The sequence below is a fragment of the Ictidomys tridecemlineatus genome, chromosome 7, assembly GCF_052094955.1.
Source record: "Ictidomys tridecemlineatus isolate mIctTri1 chromosome 7, mIctTri1.hap1, whole genome shotgun sequence".
Taxonomy (NCBI): Eukaryota; Metazoa; Chordata; class Mammalia; order Rodentia; family Sciuridae; genus Ictidomys; species Ictidomys tridecemlineatus.
In genome coordinates this window covers 130812951-130838296 of record NC_135483.1, presented here as the reverse complement: position 1 = coordinate 130838296, position 25346 = coordinate 130812951, and the positions used below count along the sequence as shown (strand labels likewise).

Sequence of the window (25346 nt, the reverse complement as noted above, 5' to 3'; positions counted from 1 at the left end):
CCAATTCTTTGTTTCAATCTTCACAGTGAGAAATTCCGAACAGCTGCCAGGAAGCAACACACTCTCTGTTTCTCAGGGGAGGAAGAAGGAAAACTAAAGGAACAAAGGACTGTGCCTGGACAGATGATGAAGCAATTAGACTATTGTGAAATCTAAAAGAACCACAGTATCAGAACAATTGAATGAGAAAGTAAATTACTGAATGTAAAGCACTATATATACTTTGGAAAGATTTGGAGCATATAAGAAAGAAAGAAGCCATTTTGGAATCTTAATGTAAGATAAGGAGTAAAATAAACCTGTACTTTTTTTTTTTTTTTTTTTGGTCAATCTCTTTCCTCATTTCCTTGTTTCCCATCATGTTAGAGGTCAGTGAGAAGAGTCAACATGGACCATTTTTCATGAAGGTGACCACTAGTCACCCAGAATGTCACTATCTTTTATTCAGTACTTTGAAAAATGTACTTAAATAAATAAATGAACACCCCATTTCAATTGAGTCATTTAGTGGGAATTGCAAGGTGAGAGGCCACAGTATAGACTAAGCCACATCACTGGTCCCTTGAAAAAGTAAGAGTGAAATTTTTATGCTTATCAATACTAGTAAATAATAAATGTTTTTATTTCTCATCTTTTACAATATTTGCCTTCAGTGTGATGTTCAGGTACTGAGTATTCCAAGGTTAGAAAGATTGATGAATGGACAGACAGAAAGAGTGAAAGACAGGAAAAACATTTTACAGTTCTGTAACATTTCCAGGCTATTGGTGCTTACTAATTCCTTCCTGTTGTACATCTTCTAAACACAGCTTTCCTTATGAGTGATGTGTCATATTTAGGATAGGCTTTAAGTGTTACTGGGAGAGTCCTATTTCTTCCAAGATATTTTTGTTTCTTACTCTTTCAGTCCTTATGGTTTAACTATTAAGAATTAATTTCTTGAGATCTTCTAAACTATCCCACTGAAATGTAAGTGTCCTTGGAAAGATAACACCTTGCATTTCCCTCAAAGATAACAACTTGCATTTCCTTGAAGCCTGGTTGGATAGGCGGGTAGACTAACTTTAGTGAGATAAACCCTGCTTGAATATAACATAGGCTAAGTGTAAGGATTGAGGAAAGGACAACCATGTTCTAAGAGGATAGCTGAGCAGGGAGGTGAGGAACTGTTACTTAGATGGAGAGTGTTATGAGTTACTCTCAAGAGAACTAGTTAGCAGTTGAATATAGCTTCCATTCTAGAATTGAACAGATGAGTTACTTAAAATGGTTGCTTTGGGGGGCAGGTTGAAGAATTTTGTTGTTCATCATCTTTCTGAGAGTCACATGTAAACAGGCTTACTTTCTATTTTAAAACAAAGAAAACAGAGGGCTATGACAGAAGTACCCTGTAATTGTGACCATGTGTGAATCCCAAATATAGGCCATAACAATATTTCTACCTGCCCCTGCAGGAACTAAGACATTTGGTGAACTACTTTCTAAAATTTCAAATAAATTATAAAAAAATTCAAAAAACATGGGAAAGTCAAAGAAAAAATGTTTTATCTTCCAAAGACAACTGCATATAAATTTCTAGTTTTCTTTCCATTAAATTAATACGTTTCCAACTATTGTACTGTAAAGAAATAGCTATTGCAAGAAAGTTTAAATTCAGAAGGTATAAAGAGAAGAAGTCCTCCAAAACCGTACTAACTTAAGAAATGGCCACTAAGAACATTTGTGTATTTTCTTTCTGTATTTAGAAAAATCTGTATATATGTGTTATTGCAAATGACTTGTCCCAAAAATTGATTCTGCTTTTCTTCCTGGGCACACAATGACTCAATTAAAAACTACATTTCCCAGATTCCATTGTGGCTAGGTGTGACCACATGACAAAATTTCACCAATGAGACATGAGCAGAAGTCACATGTACAATTTCTGGTCATATTCTGTAAAGTGATTGTCCTTGACCTATTCTTCCTTTTCTTTTCCACTCACAGGGACTGATTGTTAGGAGGGAATAGGAGTTCCAGGCTGATCAATAAATGGCACAAACACCTACCCCAATCTTTGTCCTGTTGTACTTTTTATCTTGGATTACCTACTATCTTGGAGAATCCAAACTTTAGCAGAAGGAATCCTACATTTGTAATTCAGAAGTCCAGAGCTAAAGATTCCTTGGATATAGTGCCTTCCTTACAAATAAGCTGATGGGACTTGGAGAAATTAGAATTTTATATTACTATTTTATAAATTTATAAATACTCTGTAAATATTTTAACAAATACTCTATATTCATTTTGGGACATATCCTTATATCATTACCTGTTCTTGGAATACATGATCTTTCAAGAGTTGTATAATTGTCACATGGATAAGTATTAATTATCAGAAATTTTTGCTGTTTTTAATTTTATTATAAATTTCTCTAGGAGGCTGAGGTTGTGGTTCAGTGGTAGAACACTTGCTTAGCATGTGTGAAGCCCTGGGTTCGATCCTTAGCACCACATAAAAATAAATAAATAAATAAATAAAATAAAGGTATTGTGTCCAACTACAAATAAAATAAATATTAAAAACTACAAAAAAAATATTAAATTTCTGTTATAGAAATAGATATGAAATCATACATATGAAATATATACATATATTCAAATTTAAATACACAAATATTTAAATTTATTTTACTTGGAATTAGTATTTTGTACTTTGGATTAAATGCTGAAAGTGGAATTACTACATCATAGGGCATGTGTATTTTAAAGACTCTTGACATATTTTGGGGTTAATAAACTGTGACCACAACTGTGAAGTACTAGGAAAGGATCTGTGAGTCTCTTCCCAAAAGATTAATTATACATATGGCAGGAAGGGAAGGGATCATGGAATGCTTGCATAAGGATCATGAAAAGTTGCTCATTATCAAGAAATTATGCTTGTTTACTCTCTAATGATTCTGTGACAGAATAGAGAAGTACTTGATTTTCAGTGTATTAAATAAACTAAGAAATTTGAGATTAGATATCACCATGCATCTTAGCTTAAATAACTTCAGACCTCTGCAAGCTCCTGATTTCTGCTTTAGGTGACAAAAGGGAATAGAATATTTCTCCATTTGAAGCAATTACCTACATGCCACCTTAAAGTTTGGCTATATAGCCTGAGAGCAAATTCTTCCTTGGTAACCATTCCTTAAATGGGAGAGGATTCTAGATGGTCTGATTCCATCTTCAACAGAGGCCTAGATGTTATGAGGTGTTATTGGAATGCTATTTAGCATTGTCTTTATTAGGGAATAAAGGCATAATAGAATCATTTGGTTAGTACCTTCTGTTTCACTGTCATAAGAAAACCTAAGTAAAACTTAGCTCAGTGCAGGGAAAGGTGCCCTAGGTCTGGTAGCTTATAACAACACTAGTTACTGAAGGTTTCACTTTTGCATGAAATCAGTATCCTGGGGAAGGCCTTCTAAACTCCATTACACAGATATGCCATTTTCCCCTACTCTGAAATTGTTTCTTCTATTTTAGATTAAAATTTGAAGGATTACCTTGACATGAATTTCATAAAAGGATTTTCTGACTATACAAAAAATCAAATTTTATATCTTTATTTTTAAAAAAGTTTTGCCTAGTGAGACTGTCCTATTCCAATTACTGTAAATGCTATTCATAGAAAGAAAGGAAATAACTTTCTAGCATAGTTCCAAGTCCTAGGGAATGTACACCAGATCTACATTGTAGTATGCAAATCAACTTCTTCACATCCGTGGTTTTTACTATTCTGAATCCATAGGATAGCTCATCTACTTTATTCTTTGCTATAGGAAGCAAGGACATAATTTTGGTTTCTTTTCCTGGAAATAAGAACAGAAATATAGTTTCTCTTAGTACTCTGTTTCTTCAGTGGCAAATGTAGTTTCCGTTGACTGTTCCGTCTCATGTCCACATATGCTATCCACCAGCATCGTAGTGGCAGGAGTAATATACTCAGACTTTCCTCTGCGTGTAGTTCAGCCAAGACCTAACTTCTATATGGTTGCCTTGCTTACTAATAATTGAAGGAACAGTTATATCTATGCTGGAAGTAGTGAATGTATAATCAGCCAGGTTCAATTCTGAATGCCAGTCCTACTATTCTACAGAAACCATGATTGATGATGAATAGTATTACCTTATTGGCAGACATTAGTCTCTCATATTCTATACTGCTGCATTCCTGAGGTTAAACATTATACAAGATGATACACAGGGTAAGAGTGCAGAAAAATCTAATTGTGAAACAGAAGAGTAATAATGGAGAACAACCACATTAAAAATAAATTAAAAGGTTATTTTGATTAAGAATTTTTGAAACTAGACAGACCAATGAAATAGAAACAAGAGTCCAGAAGTAGACTAAGTGTATAAGAAATGTAATATTTAGCATTTCAAGTCAGAGGAGTAAATGCCTTCTATTTAGCAAATATTTTGAGGTTCTGACTAGCCATTTAATAAATACAAAGTTGTATTAATAACTTCCTCTATAGATGAAATAAATTTGGATAAGTCAAAACTTGATTTAAAAATGAAATAGTAAAAATCACTCAACAAAAACATGGGCAATTTAAAAAAAATCTTAGAGGAGGGAAGGCTTTTCTAAGCATGACACAAAATCTAGAAATCATAAAAGAGTTATACATATGACTAGTAATGAAGTAAAACTTCTGTATAGAACAGAACTTTAAAAAGTTAAGAAGCAAATGCTAGGAAAAAGTGACTTCAACAAATGTGACAAATAATTTCTTTATAAAAGGGTATTTACAAATCAATAAGTAAAACATAAATAGGAAACTAGGCAATGTACAAGAATAGCAGAAGGCTAGTAAGAGTGGAAGAGGAGAGTGTAGAAAAGGACTTTGAAATAGGTTGGAGGAATCTTATGAAGAGTAGGAGAGTTGCCATTTTAACATAACACATATTGTCAGGTAGCATGGAGCCCCAGAAGCCCAGCCATTGCAGACCACTTCTTGTTGTATAGAGAATATTGCCCATTGCCTATATTGAGAAGCCATTTGGCTATTTCTGTACTCTCAGTATGGCAAGGATCTTAACATTGAATGTTGCCTGCACATGGCTTGTGGCTTGTTCAACAGAAGCCAACCCTTTGCTTTGACCTGATATTTTGTCCAGCCTCTTCTGTTTGCCCATGTGATTTTTTCTCCTCCTAGAAATATAGTACAGAGTTGTTGCTGTCCAGAGGGATATTGGCAGTAAGGAAGGTAAAACCTAGCAGATGTATTTCAGCAGTTATGTCCAGTGATTCTGCACCCTTGGTTACGTATATTGCAAACACATTTTCTGGAAGGGTATTGGAGAGTGAACTAAAGTAGAAGAATTCTAGATTTATTTAAAAGTAACAAAAATACATTATTTTATAGCAAAATAGTTAAAACAACAACCTCCCCCTTCCTCAAAGTCCACTTTAATAAATTTTGGAACTGTCACAGCAATATGTATTATCTGTCATCAGATGATCTTAATTATTTAGGTGTTTTGAAGCCTTGGTGATGTTTCAAGGTCATGAGGATGAAGCTACCATACAGGTTACCTTTCACTGAAGCCATTTCATATTTTTTTTTTCAAAGTTGAAACAGTCATACATTCTTCAAGATCAGCTGCCTAGTAAATAGAACCAGGGCGAGTGCCTCGCTGACAGCTCCACCTCCTGCTAGTTGAATGATTCTGTGACCCAGCCTTTCTTCAGACTAGTTTTCCTCATCTGCGGGAGAATAATAATGACACTTATTTCTTGCAGTTGCTATGAGGGTTAAAGGAGATAATATAATATTATGTAAGTTGTAAATTTATACTTAACTACCAATCATTAATAGCAATAATGCCACAGGGATTACACAAGTGGAAGTTTTTCTTATTATTTAGATCAATAGTGCAGGAAGTTGTACTGTGGCTTCATTATATGACTAAGATGAATTATTCAAGAGACAAAGAATGATCTCTCCACAGGTGCATGCCCGGTATGAGTCAAGTCCAAGGATAACAGTTGGAGTAAACATCAAGGGTAAAGTATCAAGTCCAGGGACTAGAGTTTGGGTCCAGGTTGAGGTTATGGAAGGAAGAATCTGGGAACTCAGGTGAAAAGATATCAAAAGTGATTATACACGATGTGGCGTTTCACTGGTTGTATATTCATATATGAACACAGGGAAGTCATGTCTGATTCATTCTACTATCTTTCCTCTTCTCATCCCCCTCCCTTCCCTTTACTCCCTTTTGTCTAATCCAATGAACTTCTATTTTTCCCCTCCCTATCCTCCTTTGTTGTGGGTTAGCATCCACATTTCAGAGAGAACATTCAGCCTTTGGTTTTGGGGGACTGGCCCACTTCACTTAGGTTATTTCTGTAGCTTAGCTTTTGTGAAGTTCCTATTCAGTGACTTGAGCCGCTATAAACATTGATGTGACTGTGTCACTGTAGTATGCTGATTTTAAGTCCTTTGGGTATATACCGAGGAGTGGGATAACTGGGTCCAATGGTGGTTCCATTCCAAGTTTTCTGAGAAATCTCCATACTGTTTCCAGAGTGGTTGCAGCAATTTGCAGTACCACCAGCAATGTATGAGTGAACGTTTTCCTCCCACATCCTCTCCAACATTTATTGTTACTCGTATTCTTGATAACTGCCATTCTGACTGGAGTGAGATGGAATCTCAGTGTAGTTTTAATTTGCATTTTCTCTAATTGCTAGAGATGTTAAATGTTTTTTCATGTATTTGTTAACTGATCATATTTCTTCTTCTGTGAAGTGCTTGTTTAGTTCCTTTGCTCAATTATTGATTGGGTTATTTATTTTTTTGGTGCTAAATTTTTTGAGTTCTTTGTATATCTTGGAGATCAATGCTCTATCTGAAGTGCAGATGGCAAAGATTTTCTCCCATTCTGTAGGCTCTCTTTTCAAGTTCTTGATAGTTTCTTTTGCTGTGAAGAAGCTTTTTAGTTTGAATTCATCCCATTTATTGATTCTTAATTTTAATTCTTGCATTTTAGGAGTTTTGTTTTGTTCCTATGCCAACATGATGGAGATTTGGACCTATTTTTTTCTTCTTGTAGGCACAGGGTCTCTGGTCAAATGCCTAGGTCCTTGATCTACTTTGAGTCAAGTTTTGTTCAGGTTAAGATTTAGGGGTTAAATTTCATCCTACTACATATGGATTTCCAGTTTTCCCAGCATCACTTGTTGAAGAGGCTATCTTTTCTCCAAAGTATGTATATGGTGCCTTTGTCTACTATGAAATAACTATATTTATGTGAGTTTGTCTCTGTGTCTTCTATTTTTTTTCCATTGGTGTTCATGTCTCTTTTTATGCCAATACCATGTTGTTTTTGTTACCGTAGCTCTGTAGTATAATTTGAGTCTGGCATTGCGATGCATCCTACTTCACTTTCCTTGCTAAGAATTGCTTTAGCTATTCTGGGCCTCTTGCTTTTCCAAATGCATTTCGTGACAGCTTTTTCTATGTACAACCACAAGAATGGGATTCTATCTAGGATAAGTTATACACCATGTACATATAACATGTCAAAATACACTCTACTGTCATGTATATATAAAAAGAATGAATAATAAAAATCCATTTTTATAGATTTTATCATTGTTGGAATTTGAAGTTTTATTAATTCATACTTTACTATTTTGAAAAATGTTCAAATCTCTGTTTCTAATAAAAATCATACTTGATTCAGCCAATTCTTTTGCGTTATAAACTTTTTATAAAGTTACTGAGCAAGACTTTGACAATTATAAAACATTGTTTGTAATTTTTGATGATTTTTACAGGTCTTTATAATGTGATTTGGTTGACTTAACACATTGAAAAAACTTAGAAATAAGGAAAAGAAAAAAAAGAAAATATATTGAAGTGAAAGCAGACAAAGCAAAGTAGTGGGGGAAGTCGGGGGTGGGAAGGTGATTTCCTCCACTAGCAAGAAGTTTCCACTGCTAGAGGCAAAACACAAAAGCTGCTTGTGAAGGGACTGACTCACATAACTAGGAAATAGTGTTAGAGGCTTCTGTGCTTTTAAGTCTTTAGGTGTTGTTAGGAGCACTGTGGTCTCAAACTGGGCACTCATCCTGGATGGGTGGTTTGGAGAATTCATGAAGACTATCAAGTCCACTAACAAAAGGATCCTAAGGAGGGCCCCCAGAACTCCAGGCAAGATGCAGTAGTTTCAGTGATGGTTCAGCTGAGTAAACATTAGAGTATGAGCAAGTGTAAGCTCTCAGGGCTTCTGTATTTTTTTCTTTTTAACTTACAAAAAACGGACATAAAATATTAGGATTTTTCATTCTTTAAAAAAATTAAGCCCTGGCTTATTAAGACTCTTTTTTGGCCAATTTTCATGGTCTAAACAATCTTGCAATTTCACATGACCAATGTGATGTCATGTGATGTCACTGATCATGGATTTGGAAAGAGGTGTGCACAATGATGTATGTGAATGGTTGAAAATGAACGGTATAGTCCTCGGATAGATCTCAAGTCATTATGTTAAGCCAAAGAAGCCAGAGTGCATACTGTACTGTTCCAGAAGTACACTCCCTTTTATTGCTGAGCAATATTCTTTTGTATGAATATGCCACGTGATATTTATCCCTTCATCTACAGATGCACATTTGGCTTATTTCTGTTTTCTAGTTATTTTAAATAAAATTACTATGAACACTTCTGCACAAAAATGGTCATGAGCATTCACACATGTCTTTTTGTAGACCCCCATTTTATTTCTCTCAGGTAAATATCTAGAAATGGATTTTTTTTTTGGTCATAGGGTAGGTATATATACTTTAGAGGAAATTTTATATTATTTTAGATATTAAACTGAAAAAAAGATATTTGAACCTATAGATATTCAGCATTTTTTTCTTAGACTCTGATCTCGACGCTACTAATATTCACCCTACCCAAGATTAAAAGAGAATCCCATGCTATGATCTGAAGGTTTGTATTCTTACAAAATTCATAGATTATAACCTAACTCCACTGTGATAGTTTTAAGATGAGGGGTCCCTAGCAGATTATTAGGTCACAAGGGGTTTGCTCTCATAATGGGATTATTGCCCTTTATAAAGGGGCCCCAAAGAGCTCCCCTTGTCTTTCTCCATCTGAGGACATAGCAAAAAGTCATTGTCTATGAGGAATGGGACCACACCAGATGTTGAATTTGTTGGTGCCTTGATCTTGGACTTCCTGGTTTATAGAACTGTGGGAAAAGAAATATCTATTGCTGCCAGGCGTTGTGGCTTATTCATGTAATCCCAACAGTTTGGGAGGCTGAGGCAGGAGGATCATTAGTTCAAAGCCAGCCTCAACAAAAGTGAGGTGATAAGCAACTCAGTGAGACCCTGTATCTAAATAAAATACAAAATACAGCAAGGGATGTGGCTCAGTGGTTGGGTGCCCCTGAATTCAAATCCCCAGTACCAAAAAAAAAAAAAAAAAAGAAAAAAAAAGAAAAAAGAAAGAAAAAAGAAATACCTATTGCTTATAAAGTCACTCTGTATATGGTATTTTGTTATAGAAGCCCAAATGGACTAAGACATAGAAACAGTTTTGTTCATCCAACCATTAATTGTACGTTTGCTATGGGCCAAGTACTGCAGTATGCACAGGGAATACAGTGGTTAACAAAAAAGCACATATAAATACAATTTACATTGTAATGAGTATCAGACCTCCTCTGAACTTATTTCTATCACATTGTTTATCCATGAAAGAGTCAATTATAGGGACATACTATTAGCTACTGAGATAGAGAGATTCATGGAGAATAATTTTTGATTACAAAATCCATTCAGAATTGAGAATCATCAAGAGTGGTAAATCAGATGTGTTTAAGGCCATTTTTGCTTTATTATCTTATCAGCAAACAGATGTGTACCTAAATTTTGGTGATCTCATAATCCAGACAGAGTAAAGAGCCTATAAAATTAAAGTAGACCAGAACTGTAAGTTCTCTGTCCTAATTTAAGAAGACATTGATGGAGTGACCTTATGACAGCCCTTACATTTCTATTCTCTTCCCACATAAAACCAAGTCTCCTTTTGCCACAGTTATCTATTTCTGTGCTTTACTTCTTGCTGGGTCACTGAGCCTACAAAAAATTTCAGTGCAGGAGACATGGTGTTCATGTTGGATTTGCCAGCATGAAACAATGTTTGTTCCTTTAAAAAACCCACTTTCTTTTGGAGAGAAAGAGTTTGATGAGTGCTATGTCCTCTTTCTGGATAGAGGAGAATAAATGGGGGAGAAAATGCCCCCCAAATAATCATGTTGCTGTTACAAAATGATCACCTCCATTTTGAAGATAGCCGAGGCTTAGCTGCATGAACAATTCATAGGATTTAAACATGAGTCTAAGTGTTTCCAAAGTTATGCATCCTCCTGACTCCTCTGTGGATAAAATAACGAGACCTAAGAAGGTGGGAAGAACTCTTTGTCTTCTGGAAATCCTTGTGGCTAACATTAAGTGTCTGCTTATAATATTAGGCAACAGGCACAAGAAAGCACAGAGAGCCCCTGGAAATGTTTCCTCACTAGGTGGTCATTTGCTAAAGGCTAGTCTTTTCTTTGAGTTCTGTCAGCAAAATGGAGACAAGCCTGCTTGCCTATTCTGCTTGACAATGCTGTAGAGGGCTGGTCCTTGTTTCAGACTGCCAACACACACCCCAGCTTGTGGGACACCAAGGTATGAATGGGTTAATTCAACATATTCATCTTGAGGAGGTTCCATGGGTTGCCTGTGTGTAAAGGGAGGAGAGCTTTGGGTAGTGCATACAGCATGGAGAAAGGTGTCTTGATAGGAAAACTATGCTTTAAGGCATAGCTCATCGTGCCAGCATTTCCTGCCAATGTGTTGTTGGGTGAAAAAGCTGTATGATTTCTTCTGCTTTTTTTTTTCTTCTTTTCTTAAACAAAGCTTTATCTATAATCACAAACCAGCTGGAGGAAAGAAAAAGCCCCGAAGAATTGAGTTCAAACACTAGCAGTTATTTTGAAGACAAACGATTGACTGAACTTTTTCCTGCATCAGCAAGTGCCAGTATGAAGATGAGACCTCAGAGAAGATCAGCACATTCAAGCAGCATACAGGAGAAAAAGCTACTTTGACTTGGACGATTGTAATTACTCAGTTCAGGTTGTTAATGGATGCAGCTTTAAACATTTAATATTTTGTTATATGATCTAAACAAGGACCCAAAATAAGGATTTGTATTTAAAATATGAAATACATCAATCTACCTAATATATCACTACTAGAAAGTGCTTTTCTTGCTCTTCAGCTTTTTCTGTGAAGACTCAGCTGGACATAAACACACAAGGCATAGATTGACCACTTCTATTCCATTGAACAGGAAGTATCTTGCTTTTTTACTTAGTAGGTCTACAAAAAATTCCATGATTTTGTGTCTCATTTCTTCCTTGGTAATTAGCATATTTTTTCTTAGAGGAGCATATGGCAGCTTTACTTGTAAACAAACCCTGCAAACTTCTTTCCATGTTGAGATCTGAACTGAGCTGTAATTTTATCAAGTCATAATCATGGAAGCACAGGCGGTCCCAGAAATAATGACATTTAACACACAGGCACAATGGACACATTGTCAGAAACTGGACTAACTTGGTCTTCTATTTCTTGAAGATTCAGGGTATGTGCAGTGTCTAGAATTAAGGGATAAAGCAAGGAGACCCAAATTGCAGCAACTTCAGCCTGTTAACAGGATAAAAGAAAACCCAGACAGAAATAGAGAGCTGCTCAGTTTCAATTACAAATCTGGGCTCAGTGACTGAGGAATCTAAAGTTGTTCTTAAAGCAAAACAGTTTGCTAAGATTCCCATTGTCAGAGATACAGAGAGACAGGAGTGAAGCATGGTCACTCAGTGGGAACAAAGCTAGTCATATATGTTCACATTTGGGAGTCTGTGGTCTAAAATTGCATGTGGAAATTTTGTTTGACAATCATTGTATCAATATGCTCATCACAACTGCAGCACACAAGCAACATTTGTCTGCTTTCTATATGTGTAGGTGTAGCTGTAGTCATTCGAAGTCAGAAAATAACCCACAACATTTTTTTTTTTCCTGGCTTTGAATTTGGGAGGCCAGTTGGGAAGAATAATGGTGAATACTTATAAATTGTTCATAAGGAAAATTCTAACAGGATAATTCAAGAATGCAATATGTTATACTGTGATACCTATGTGCATCCAAGGAGAAAGTGTAGGTGATGGAGGATTCGAGTGGGTGCTTGCCTTTTTGCCAAGGGACTCATTCTAGCACTTTGAAACTGTGTTTTAATGGCACTATATACATATATATATATTTAATGGCACTATAGATATATATTTTCTATGTGTTACATAGAGAAAGGTTAATTGTCCATATCAAAGAATGGGGGAGGGAAGGAGATGAAGATCGAAGAGGATCTGGAGGGTCTCCCTTGTTGACTCCTAACCCATGTCATTCCTTGATGCTGCCATATCCTAGGAAGTAAAAGAACTCAGAAAATTCATGTCCATTTACATCTATCTACCTTAGCTGACTTTAGTGTCTCAGGGGAAGGTGATAGCTCAGGGCTCTCTCAGGAATTCTAAGTGTTTTGGCAGTAAGCTAAATTAAAGATAAAAGATGCCATGAGATGTTTCACAACCCCTGGGATAACCTCAGAACTCCCAAGCAGGGAACTGAGGATTCAGGTTGCAATGTGACAAACACTAGAACTGATAGCCCGTGAAGAAGGTAAGAGGCAAAAGAGATGGGTTTCCCCAGAGGGAGTAATGTTAATAATGATTTCCATAATTTCTGATTCTGTGTAGGTCAAATAAGCACATTAAACTAAAATGTATAATTACCTGAGTTAAATTTTATACTTACCTGGGTTAAATTTTATACTGTGGGCCTCAGCCTTGGCTATATATTGTTATCTCCTGGGGAGCATTAAAAATAGCCAATGCTTGAGGAAAAGATTAACATTAAACAGGGAGGAGAGGTGGGAGGGAAAGGGAGAGAGAAGGGAAATTGCATGGAAATGGAAGGAGACCCTCATTGTTATACAAAATTACATATAAGAGGATGTGAGGGGAAAGGGGAAAAAAAAGGGAGAGAATTGAATTATAGCAGATGGGGTAGAGAGAGAAGATGGGATGGGAGGAGAGGGGGGATAGTAGAGGATAGGAAAGGTAGAAGAATACAACAGTCACTAGTATGGCATTATGTAAAAATGTGGATGTGTAACCAATGTGATTCTGCAATCTGTATACGGGGTAAAAATAGGAGTTCATAACCCACTTGAATCAAATGTATGAAATATGATATGTCAAGAGCTTTGTAATGTTTTGAATAACCAATAAAAAAGAAATTAAAAAAATAGCCAATGCTTGATTCCTACTCTTAGAAACACTGATTTAATTGTTTAGGAATTGTGTCAGTTAATTGTTTTGGAATTGACTCAGTCAGCTGTTCATTGCTGTGGCAAAAACACATGACAAGATCAACTTTCAGGAGGAAAAATTTATTTTGGGCTCACAGTTTCAGAGGTTCAGGCCATGGTTGGTTAACTCCATTGCTCTGGGTCTGAGTGAGGCAGAGCATCATGGTGGAAGGGCATGAAGGAAAGCTGCTCAGCTCATGGCAGTCAGGAAGCAGAAAGAGAGGGTATCCCCAAGGGCATACCCTGCTGAGAGCCATTAGCCAAGTAGGTATGACACTTTCCTTGCCAGCATACCCCATGTTGCTTAGAGGAAGGACTCGTGGAAATGGACTTGCCTTGGACATTCGCAGTGACATTGCATGTATGTTTGAGAAAGGTGACCCTGCTCAAGGACCAGGGTGGATCCGGGTTTAAGGAGGATCCTACTGGATTAGGGCGGATCCAGGTTTAGGGTGTATCCTGCTGGGAATAGGGAGTATCTTCCTCCTTGGGTTTAGGCCGGTTCCAGGTTTAAGGTGTACCCTGCTGGGAATAGGGCGTATCCTGCTGCCTCAGGCACGCCCACTCCCAGAGTATTTGGGATTGAGAAAGTGGATTTCCCCAGAATGTGTGTGGAGTGCCAGTGTGAGTTCTGGAATAAAGAGTTGCTGTTTGAATCTACAAGGTGTGTGGTGGCTCATTTTATTTTGTGCCCAGCCAGACTGTGGCAATACCCCACCCTACCTACTTCCTCCAGCCATGCCCCACCTGCCTACTGTTACTACTCAGTAGTTTATTTGAATGATTAATTCATCAAATATATTAATACACACTAATTAGGTTATACCATTAATCATCTAATAATTTTACTGCTGAACATTGGTGCAGTTATCATATGAGTTTTTTGGAGGACACCTTATATGGAAAACATATTGGGGATGCAGGGCCAGGTTTGAGATTTTTGAGAGCTTTCCAGGTGATTCCAGTAGATAGTCAAGGCTGAGCAACACCGCTAATGACCTTCCTTGAGTATTTAGGTAATAAATAACATTACAATTCACTTTCACTGTAAAAGTTGGGGGGAAAAAAGATTTTTAACCTAGTACTACTATTTCAGAATTAAACAACTACTAAGATTTGAGTTGAGCATAGACATCTGAGATGTAGTAGTATCCCAGGATCAGATTGTCTCAGGATCCAGTTTGGGGAGCCTCAACAGGATGATGTTTGCCTGTCCTTCACCTCAAACTCTTTTTGTATTCTCTCATAGGAGTTATAAGAGACTTTGTGATGCCATATCTGTTTGCTTATCATGAGTTAATAAAGGCCAAGGCAGAACCAAAGATCTCTTGTGCCTTCCTATGTGTAGGATCATTTGAGATATCATTAGATCATTGGTATGTATTATTAATACTTGGCTCTTATTCTTCCAGAAAAAAAAATGTATGAAATTTCTCAAATAAACATAATTGAGATATGTTGCTCAACAGATATTGCCTTTTAGATTTAAATGGGGGACAAGCTCAAGGCTTGAAAATTTGGCAAGATTAAAAATGTCTGAAAACCACTTTTGTTTACCTCTGGATGATGAAGAAAAGGGAAAGAAGTGGAATCATGTAACTCTTCATCGTACTGTGAGAGTACTGTGTACCTTGAATATTGATAGACCTTGTCTTGTGATGGTATCTAGGATAGTGTATATGAACTCAGGATTCCTACTCTCTGTAGAGAATTACTTGAATGCCAAGGCTATGACTTTCCTCCTGGGATTACTAGCACTCAAGATGTAAGGAGTAAAGCTGTGACATTGGCATAAATTGAGGTAGGGTGGAGATTTGGGGTCTGTCCATAACTGATCATCTAGGTAGCTGATCACTCTATTGCTTCCAGGGTTGACTTAGTCTAAGCTTCAGAATTTGCTTGCAGAAGAAGAATGCTAGCTTGTTAAAGAAAGAACTTTGAAAAGACCATCAGATTCTACAACATTATTTACTGAGACTGTAAAATTTTGTTGTTCTTTTTCTTAGTAAAAGGGACTGTAGAGATTATTAGAACAGCCTTATTATTTGGACAGAGAACACTGTGGGCCAGGGAAGTTAAGTTGCCAAATCAACTCTATGAGATTGTAAAAATGAAAGGACTAGCACCTGGTCCTTCAGTACCAAATCAATGGCTTTTTCCACCTCTAAGATGGTTGTAGTTTTAGAATAATGATACGAGACCTTACTAGTCAATGTTGCAGCTTAAGAAAGCTGATGAAGAACTATAAAATGGCAAAGAATACTTGCAATATTTATGAGAGGAAAACATCAGTCTTTTACTCTGAATGAATGGTATTATAAGCTATATAATTGTGGGAAGATAAATCAGTAAAAACTTCCTGGAAATATGCGCTTGACACCATCCACTAAAAATATTCATAGTCTTTGACCCAATACTTTAACTTTGGGGAATTTTCCTAAGAAAATTATAAGAGAGGGCCACACACATTTTTGTTCAAGGTAGTTCAAAGAGCCATACAAAATGTGAAATCTCCTAAATGTTATGAAAAGGAATTGGTAAACACCATTTCTATTAAACAATATGATGGGTTACAATCCAGTCATTATAAAGTATGTTCTTCATCTCTGACATTTTGCTTTTGCAGTACACCATATTCAGCATTTTGAGAGTGCCCTACTGGTCAAATCTTCGTTATTTAATGAGATATTACATATACTTAGCAAAACAAAAATAAATAAAATGAGAAATGAGAGTAAAAATAAAAGTATGTTCTTAAGGCATATTTAAAAATACAGAAAGATGATCATTATGAAAGACAAACAAAAATCATGTTTACAAAATATTATTTAGGGCATAGTCTCAAATTTGTAAGAAAACCATGTATTTTATATACACAGAAAGAAGATTATAAAGATACCAAACTATTAATCATTGTTATCTGAGTAGTAGCATTATGATTCCATTTTAATTTTCTGTGTTTTCCAAATTTCTACATGGAATTTTATAGCATAAATATGCAAAGCAACCATATTACTGAAAATACATTTTGGGAGTGCTGGGGATGTGACTCAATGGTAAAACATTTGTCTAGTGTGCACAAGATTCTAGGTTCAATTTCAACACCAGAAAAAAAATATGTTTTTTGGATGGGCCATCGAAATAATTTATATCCATATTCTTCAGACAGAAACATTTGTCTTAAGTGGAGAATAAGAGCTAAACTCTGCTCTTTTGGAGGAGCTTGAACACAGGGACAAAGGGCCTTGTTAAAAAGGATAAACCTGCCAGAAACAACATAAGCCCAATGAGAATGAGGCTTCTGGGGCCCAAAGAAGAAGTATAGATATCTTTAAACTGCTTAGGGGTGCAGATGTCTGAGACAAAGACAGAAAGCAAAGTTGGGAAAGGATTAAGTTTAGATGCTAAGCATTATTTCTAAATGACTAGTCTTGGTGTCTAAGGCTACACATTTCTGAAGTTTACAGAGAGCCTTTAAATGTCAGCATCATTTTTAGCCCAGAGCTTTTTTCTTACACAACATCTAAAAATATCTATTAGTTTAAATTGTCAGCATGTAAAACATTTGCTATGACTTTTTCTCATCGTATCACTCAAATCATGTCAGAGCTAGAAAAGAAAAAAAAAATGCTTGGATATTCTGGCAATCACTAATATTATTTGCTGAGATTTTCATGAAGATGTTTAACACCAATTTAATAGTGTTGGTAATAATCATAAGTAGCCTAAAAAAAAACAAAAAAAGAGTTCTATTTATTGTGCCTATCTACTGAGATGGCCAGTCAGAAAATTCAAATTCTCAGTGTCCCAAACTACACTCTGTGTATATTACCCATATCCATTCAGTTGCCCAAGCTATAAACTTGCTTGCTTGTTTTGCAATACACAGAGGACTAGAGCAGGAAAGATTGCCCACCTAACACTCCTACCACATGGACCTCCTTGGTCCCTCCAATGGACCCCCTTGTTCCCTCCATTGCCCCATCCTCCAAGTGTTTCAGGGGAAGATGACCCCAAGATGATTTGTCCATGACTATTATGTAAATTCACTTTTGCTTGACAGCAATGGTTTAAGAAGGACCACATGACCTAGTTCTGGCCAAAGAAATTTGAGAAGCCTGATGGGAGCTTCCTGGCTTCTAAGAAGGAATCACAGAGAGAGATGATCTATTTTAGTCCTCTTGACATTCTTATAACTAAAACCTTCTTGTTCCAAGAAAGGGAACCAAACTGGGAATAAAACTGACATATTAACAATGCCTGAGTGGAGAGGTGAAAGGACTTAGGCCCCTTTTGGCATAATCGAGCCACTGAGCATACCACTTGGAGTCCATCCAAAGCTCCAGGCTTCTTATGTGCAATAACAAATTTCATCATTGCTCAATAAATTTGAGTCGGGGAATCTCTGTTGTTTGCAAGCCAGATACCTATGAAATTATGCAAAGATGTGCTATAAATAGGCCTTTTTTAATTGAAAATTATTACCCTGGCAGAAAACATTAGGCTTTTTTCCTGCTTAGAAGTATAACAGTAGGCTTATTATAATTGTTCAATAATCAGAACTGGAGTGGCAAATTACTATACACTCTTGTTGGGTTGTTTGTGACATGCAGTATTTAAAGACAATTATGAAATGAGATTTTTTTGGAATTTGAAGTAGCAGAGAAATCTGACTTTGCATTTGAAGTGGCTGAAATCACTATCAACAGAATTGGTTAACTATAAATTAGCTATAAAAATGAAATAAAGTAAACCTGTTTTAAATTTATTCTTTTCTTTTGTTGAAGTAAAGGTCACACAAAGTCTCTTAGATGCCAATAATTACAGAAAAATTGGAAAATATAAACTAACATAAAAAGTAAAGTAAAAAGTAACACAATTCGGGGCTGAGGTTGTGTCTCAGTGGTAGAGTGCTTGCCTAGCATGTATGAGGCACTGGGTTTGATTCTCAGCACCACATGTAAATGACTAAAATAAAGGTCCATTGACAATTAAAAAATATATTTAACACAATTATACATAGACAGCTAATCTAATAGTTTAATTTTAATACTTTGTTTTTCTTTTAAATATTTAAAAAATACATAAACTATAGAGATATAAAAATATATAAGTAAGTACTTAATCTTTAATCATATACTTTTCACTTAATATTTTTTCATGAACATTTTCCCATACAATTTTTTTTCAATACTATGCTCTTAAATATTTATAAATTGCTTCATTACTTGCCTAACTGGATCATCATTGTTTAACCACTGTCTTTGGTTGGCTGTTTCAGAGGTTTATTAAGATATTTACTACAATGAAATAATAAATATTCCTAGGTGCAAAATGTGGATTATGTTCTTAGGATAAATTTTGTTTTGTACTGGTCTGTCATTGGGCCATCTACTTTATTTCATTGACCTAGTCAGCATTACTTTTTGAAAATTAATATAGTTTTATAATATGTGTCAGTTTCTAATAGGGAAAATTGCTCCAAACAAATGATCTGTGGAATAACTTTCTTATCTTTATGTTTATTCACCTTGATAATATATTTCAAAATTGTTCAGCAACTCCAAATAATCTAACAGAACTTTTGATTATTTGTATTCATCACAAATATATGACTTGATAATAATTAACATCATCCAACTGAATCTTCTGTTGTTTCCTCATATATTATTAAGATGTCCTTTTTGTTTCTCAGAAAAAAATTGTAGTTTCCTCTGCTGTTTCTTTTAAAGCATTTTCCTCTCTGCTTTTCTTTAATTGTTGTTGCTATTGCAATGTGGGGGCAAAATTCTTAAAAGTTGTGCCTTTTAGTAGTGGGCTATTTTTTTAAGATGTTCACTTTGGCATTTTCTGGTAACAAATCGTAACTTCCGGGAGGTATAAGGTAGGAATGACAGCACTCTCCAATTCCAAGCTCTGTGATAAAAGCTAATAATTTACAAAATGGCAATTTCTTTCTATCACATTTTTTAAAATCTAAGAATAAATATTTAAGATATGCTTTAAGCATATGCCATTAAAAAATTTCGATCATTTTCTTTTAGAAAATTAAACCTATAAGGGAGGTAAATTTTAAGACAATATTTTTTTTTCCTTTTCTTTTTTATATGTAAAACAATATAAGACCAGTTGCATTTGGATTTAGAGACTTGATGTCTCACATAATTATGCAGAACTAATTAATTCAAAATCTGTTTATCAACAGTAGTCTGTAGCTACAGCATTTTCTCCCAGAGGCATTAACAAAGGCTTATCACCTGCTTTCTTGTTGCAGTTTGTCTCAAAGGCAAATCAATATGAAAAATATAAAAATGCTATTCCCAGAACTAACACTTTCAACAACTTACAAGAACTTTTAGTATCTGATACCAATTAGTTTTCTTAGCTTAAATTAAAAACAGTTTTATTTAGCAATGAAATGTGTCAAAATACTAAGGGTTCAAAAAGCATAATAAAATTTTCCTCAATTTTTAAAAATTTAGGTTATATACATTTATTTATGCATAAAATTTTAATTATTATACTTTTTCAGAAAAATAACTATAACAGATGGTAGAGAACAAGAGGCCATAAAAGAAAGTGCTACATACTTCGTAGATTCAACAATATAATATACATTGCATATACCCAAATATAGTACATGTGTACAAAAATTAAGTATCCCCATCATGGGCAATAACTTCCTTTGTAAAATATCAGTGAAATAGCAGAAATGAATTATTGGTGAATGTATGTGTCCGATTTTTGATAGATTTTGTTGATCAGTTAGATTCCCTCAAATTTATTCCATTACTACATTTCTGGAAGTTCATTTGGTAGAAAATTAAATAAAATGAAACTGTTTTCAGTTAGGCAATCAATATTTTTTTAAAAATCTTTGTGAAAAAGAAAATGAATTTTAGAAATTGCAACAGAGTGAATTAAGAGTTGGTGAAGTCTTTTGTGTCTCCTGAGTTGTATTATTTAAGATGAGCCCAATGGGAGTAGAGTAGACATTACAAAGGCAAATTACTATAGAAAGAAATTCTCCTCTGTATTCTACCTTAATCCTTCTACCCTCAATCTCCAAAGCCCAAAGTATCAACAAAGAGGAAAAACCTACTTAATGGGTAGATAGATCCTTGTTATAACTTAACATTAATGTCCCTTCTGGAATCAGCTCAGCAACTTCGAATACCAAATTGTCATTGACTCTAGTGGGATTTTCTGAAATGATAGAAAGTGTTATAAAGAAAGAGGTATAGAAAACAGAAAGTAGTGCTGAGTGTGGTGGCACATGTCTGTAATCCCAACTACCCAGTAGACTGAGGCAGGAGGATCACAAGTTTGAGGCCAGACTAAGAAACTTGACAAGACCCTTTCTCAAAATAAAAAGGGCTGTGGTAGAGTGCTTGCCTCGCATTCATGGGGCTCTGACTCCAATCCCAGTCCAGCAAAACAAAATATAGAACAACACATACTACACCAGCGGAAAAAGAAGTTGAAGTCCATGATTAATGGTATACAATTAATTAGCAGTCCCCAATATAGCTTCTCCCAGTCTCCCAATTAACATGTCTATGAAATACTGATAAACGTCTCATACGAAAAACTAAAACCAATGCATAACCTAATGCATCAACTTCTGAGAAACTTACCCATTTTCTCAAGCTAAATAAAATTAGATTGAGAAAAAAGAATTTGAAGCCTAACCAATCTGTGTCTCCTGTAATGGAATAGGCTAGCTATCCTGAAACCAGCTAAAAAGCCCTGGATGCTTCTGTTGACCCCTGCTGAATTGGCCCAGGGTTTAGAACAATTGGGAAAAAACAAACAACAACAACAACAACAATAAAACCAAGAACAGCATGAAAAGTGTTCTGTCCTGCTTTACTCCTACTCTCTACATCAGTTCATAAATTCCCTGGCAGAAGGTGGCACTGGTGGTAGGTCATTGTATCTAGGGAGATTCTACCCCTCAAAATAAAACACTATAGTTGAGTACAAGATCTAAGAATCAGGTTGGCTTGCTACTTACAGCTGAATGCCTGTGAGTAGGTTATCCAACCTTTATTCATTTCCTCATCTGGCATTGCTATTAGAATTAAATGAGAGAGTGAATATAGACTACAAAGTACAGTACTTTACAGAACCCTGCTTTCTTTAATAAATGATAGTTACAAAGAAGTGCAGAAAATGGGAAAGTTCTAACAGTTCTAGCAGTGGGTGTGTAGACTTTGTTTTATGCCCTCTCTATGTTCAGTGTGTCAGAGAAGCCATCTGTGGAGTGGGAGTGGCCTCTCTCTGTCTTCTACTGTCAGGTAAGATGGAGGTCTGTCAGAGCCCGGGGCATGGTCAGGAACTCTCCCCATGAGCCAGGTATCCAGCTGCACAGTCAATGAGAAATCATACCAAAACCAAAACAACAGAGTTACGCTAGCCACAAATCCTGTCATTCGGGGACAAAAGCTAATACTATAACAGAAAAATCATATAGAACTTTCCATGGTTCTGTGGAAAAAAATTCAGCAAGAAGAAAATGGTTTGGAATCCTAAATAATATGCAAGGAGAACGTGGCCTCTGAGAAACAGCAGAAAGCTGGTTAGACCTTAGACACTGAAGAGTTTGGTACTGCATTCACCTTCCTAGTCTCTACTCCGTGTTCTATCATTGTTCTGGGTCCCCTCCATCTTGTTGTGGAGGACCCATCTCTTCTGGGTTGAATTGTGTACAGCAAAACTCATGTTGAAGTCCTAAACTCTGGTGACTCAGAATGTGACTGTATTTTTAGAGAGACTCTTTAGAGAGGTTATTGAATGTAAATGCGGTCATTGGGCTTTAGCCCTAATTGAATATGACTTTTGAATATAACCTCCTTATGTGAGGAGGTGAGTTTACAGACACATTATGTGATAGAAAGACCATATGAAGACACAAGGAAAACATGATTCCTTACAAGCCCAGGAGAAAGCCAACCTTATTGATACCTTGAAGAGGAAATACATTTCTGTAGTTTAAGCCTCCCTGTGTGTGGTATTTTATTATGGAAGCTGTCATGGTTTGGATATGAGGTGTCCCCCCAAAGCTTCTCTTCATGCAGGGATATTCATAGGTGAAATGATTAGATTATGAAAAATGTAACCTAATCAGTCTTCCCTGGTTTGAATGGACTGACTGGTGGTAACTGGAGGCAGTGGGGTTGCTGGAAGAGGGGGGTTACCAGGAGCTTGTCCTGGAAGTGTACATCTTCCCTGTGACCTGACTTTCCTTAGTCACTTTGCTTCTTGGCCACCATGAGAAGAGCAGTGCTCCTCTGCTGGGCCCTTCCCCCATGACATGCTGCCTCAATTGGGCTCAGAGAAATGGAGTCAGCAAACCAGACTGACACCTCTAAAATCACAAGCCCCAAATAAACATTTCCTTCTTTTTTTAAAGATTATTTTTTATGTGTTCTTTTAAGATATATGACAGTAGAGTGTATTTTGACATATTATACACACACACGGAGTATAGCTTATTCTAATTAGGATACCATTCTTTGTGGTTGTACATGCTGTGGGGTTACACTGGCCACATATTCATATATAAACATAAGGAAGTTATGTCCAATTCATTCTACTGTCTTTCCTATTCCCATTTCCCCTCTCTTCCCTTCATTCCCTTTTGTCCAATTTGATAAACTTCTATTCTTCCCTCCTGGCAACTTATTGTGTGTTAGCATCCACACATTAGAGAGAACAGTCAGTCTTTGTTTTTTGGGGATTGACTTATTTTACTTAGCATGATAGTCTCCATTTCTGTCCATTTACCAGCAAATGCCATAATTTCATTCTTCTTTATGGCTGAGTAATATTCTGTTGCGTATATTACCACATTTTCTTTATCCATTCATCTGTTGAAGGGCACCTAGTTTGGTTCCATAGCTTAGCTATTGGGAATTGAGCTGCTATAAACATTGGTGTGGCTGTGTCATAGTATGCTGATTTTACGTCCTTTTGTTATATACCCAGAAGTGGAATAACTGAGCCTAATGATGATTCCATTCCAAGTTTTCTGAGAAATCTCCACAGTGCTTTCCCTAGTGGTTGCACCAATTTGCAGTCCCACCAACAAAAACATTTCCTTTAAGTTGTTCTCATCAGGTGTTTTGAGTACAGAGATGAAAAAGCTGACTAAAACAGAAGCTCTCTCAAACTAATGCAATATCTAATTGCCTGATGTCTCATTTCTCTAATTCTTCTTCTCCAGGGAACTTCACTTTTTCTTCTTCTGCTTGTCGCCCACAGTAGACTCTGATGTTGTCATAATGACCTGCTACCTTCTAAAATATCACATTCCAAACTGCACTGTGTACCAATCTCTTGCCATAGTTGCCCTGTTTTGCCATGACAGGACACATTAGGCAACTCTCATCTTCTCTCTCCCAGATCTCCAGATTTCTCCTACTTCCTCCCTTCCAGTTCTGCATGTTCAATTCCTTCTCATCTGAGTCCAGATGTTATGGCTTATCACTTCATCCTCTGCCTCGTTAAAATCTTAAAACTTCTATTTCCTTCCATTTAACAGCCTCCCAAGCCCCAACCCCCTGTCTCTTCCCTGCACTCACACAGCATTTCTGAGCACTGCTGAAGGAAATCACACAGTCACGTCACATGCACGGCACCAGAGTCAACTCAGGCTCTCGGTGCTGTCCCAACCTCTCCACTACAGCTACTATTTCAAACTTCCTCTATTCTCTTCTTCAAAGCCCAGATCTCATCACGTCCACTCTCACTACCAGCAAATGACTTCACTTCCTATTTGTAGGGAAAACTGAAATCATTAGTGAGAAATTTCCAGAAAGTCTGTCAGCAAACATGTAAATTTAGCTATATTTTCACCCCATCATTCTCACCATTTCTTTGTTACCCTGTGTTACAAATGGCGATGTGCTCTTGTTCCTTTTTAAGGTTAATTCCTTAATTCCTTGGAATTCTGTTTCTTACACTTCCTCCAACTCCTCAAATTCCCCCCTCCTACATTTTTGGTTCTCTCTCAACTTTAACTTTGTCTCTTCTTTGTCTCCTCACGTTTGTTCCTTCTTCTTATCATTTACAGCCTCAAAATGTCCCAGTAGTATGCCCTGCTACTTCTGGAAGCATGCCTCATGCCCTTGTGAGCGGGAGGAAAAGCAAGATTGGGATGAGCCCTGCCAACATGTAAAGTTTTGAGGAACAAAAGGCAGTGACCCATCTGTTAAATTCTCATTCATGAATGAAAGAAATGAAAATATGACTTTTTCACATATTAGGAAGCTCAGAAAACACACTACTACTACTTACTATTATTACTGCTAAAAATAATGATGGTGATGATGATGACATTAGCTAACACATCATTTTCTCTGTGCCAGGTGTAGTCCTGTCTTCCATATTTCAGTTCATCTACTCCTCAACAAAGCTCTGAGGAAGATGATTTACTTACTGAGCAGTTTAAAAGATCAGCCATAATTAACAAGAAAAGCAAACATTTATATGACGCCTAGTGTTATGAGCCTGTTACAATATTAACTCATTTATTCTGCACATCAACCCTACAATGTCCATACTGGGACTTTCTGCTCTGTAGGGTCTGAATTCCAAGGTGACCATTTGGGAAATGGGGGAGCTGGAGTTGGAAGCCAAGGAGTTTAAACACATTGCTCCTTTATGTATAAGTTTTGAAAAATCTTTAAGTGATCTCAGTCATTTGTGAAATACAAAAAAAATTGATCTCTTTGAAGTCGGGAGTAGAATGATGGTTACCAGTGGCTGAGTGAGGCACGTAGGGAAGAGGGAGAGGTGGGGAGAGGTTGATGACGGGTACTAAGCTACACTTCAATAAGAGCAATAAGTGTGCTGTTGGAGAGTAGG

The 25346-nt window shown here is 36.3% G+C and overlaps 1 protein-coding gene across 9 annotated transcripts in view; it reads left to right on the top strand.

The window, feature by feature from the left end:
* The window catches only part of LOC144365550 (uncharacterized), a 195485-nt gene extending 192959 nt beyond the window's left edge, over positions 1-2526 (top strand). For 5 of the 9 annotated variants that reach the window (XR_013424097.1, XM_078017482.1, XM_078017486.1 and 2 more), the window contains one exon: positions 27-2053. The gene's annotated coding sequence lies outside the window, so the exon portion shown is untranslated. Of the gene's footprint in view, positions 1-26 lie in introns of all 9 variants that reach the window. The other 4 variants (XR_013424099.1, XR_013424098.1, XM_078017483.1 and 1 more) reach the window with 1 other exon arrangement.
* Positions 2527-25346: the final 22820 nt, after the last annotated feature.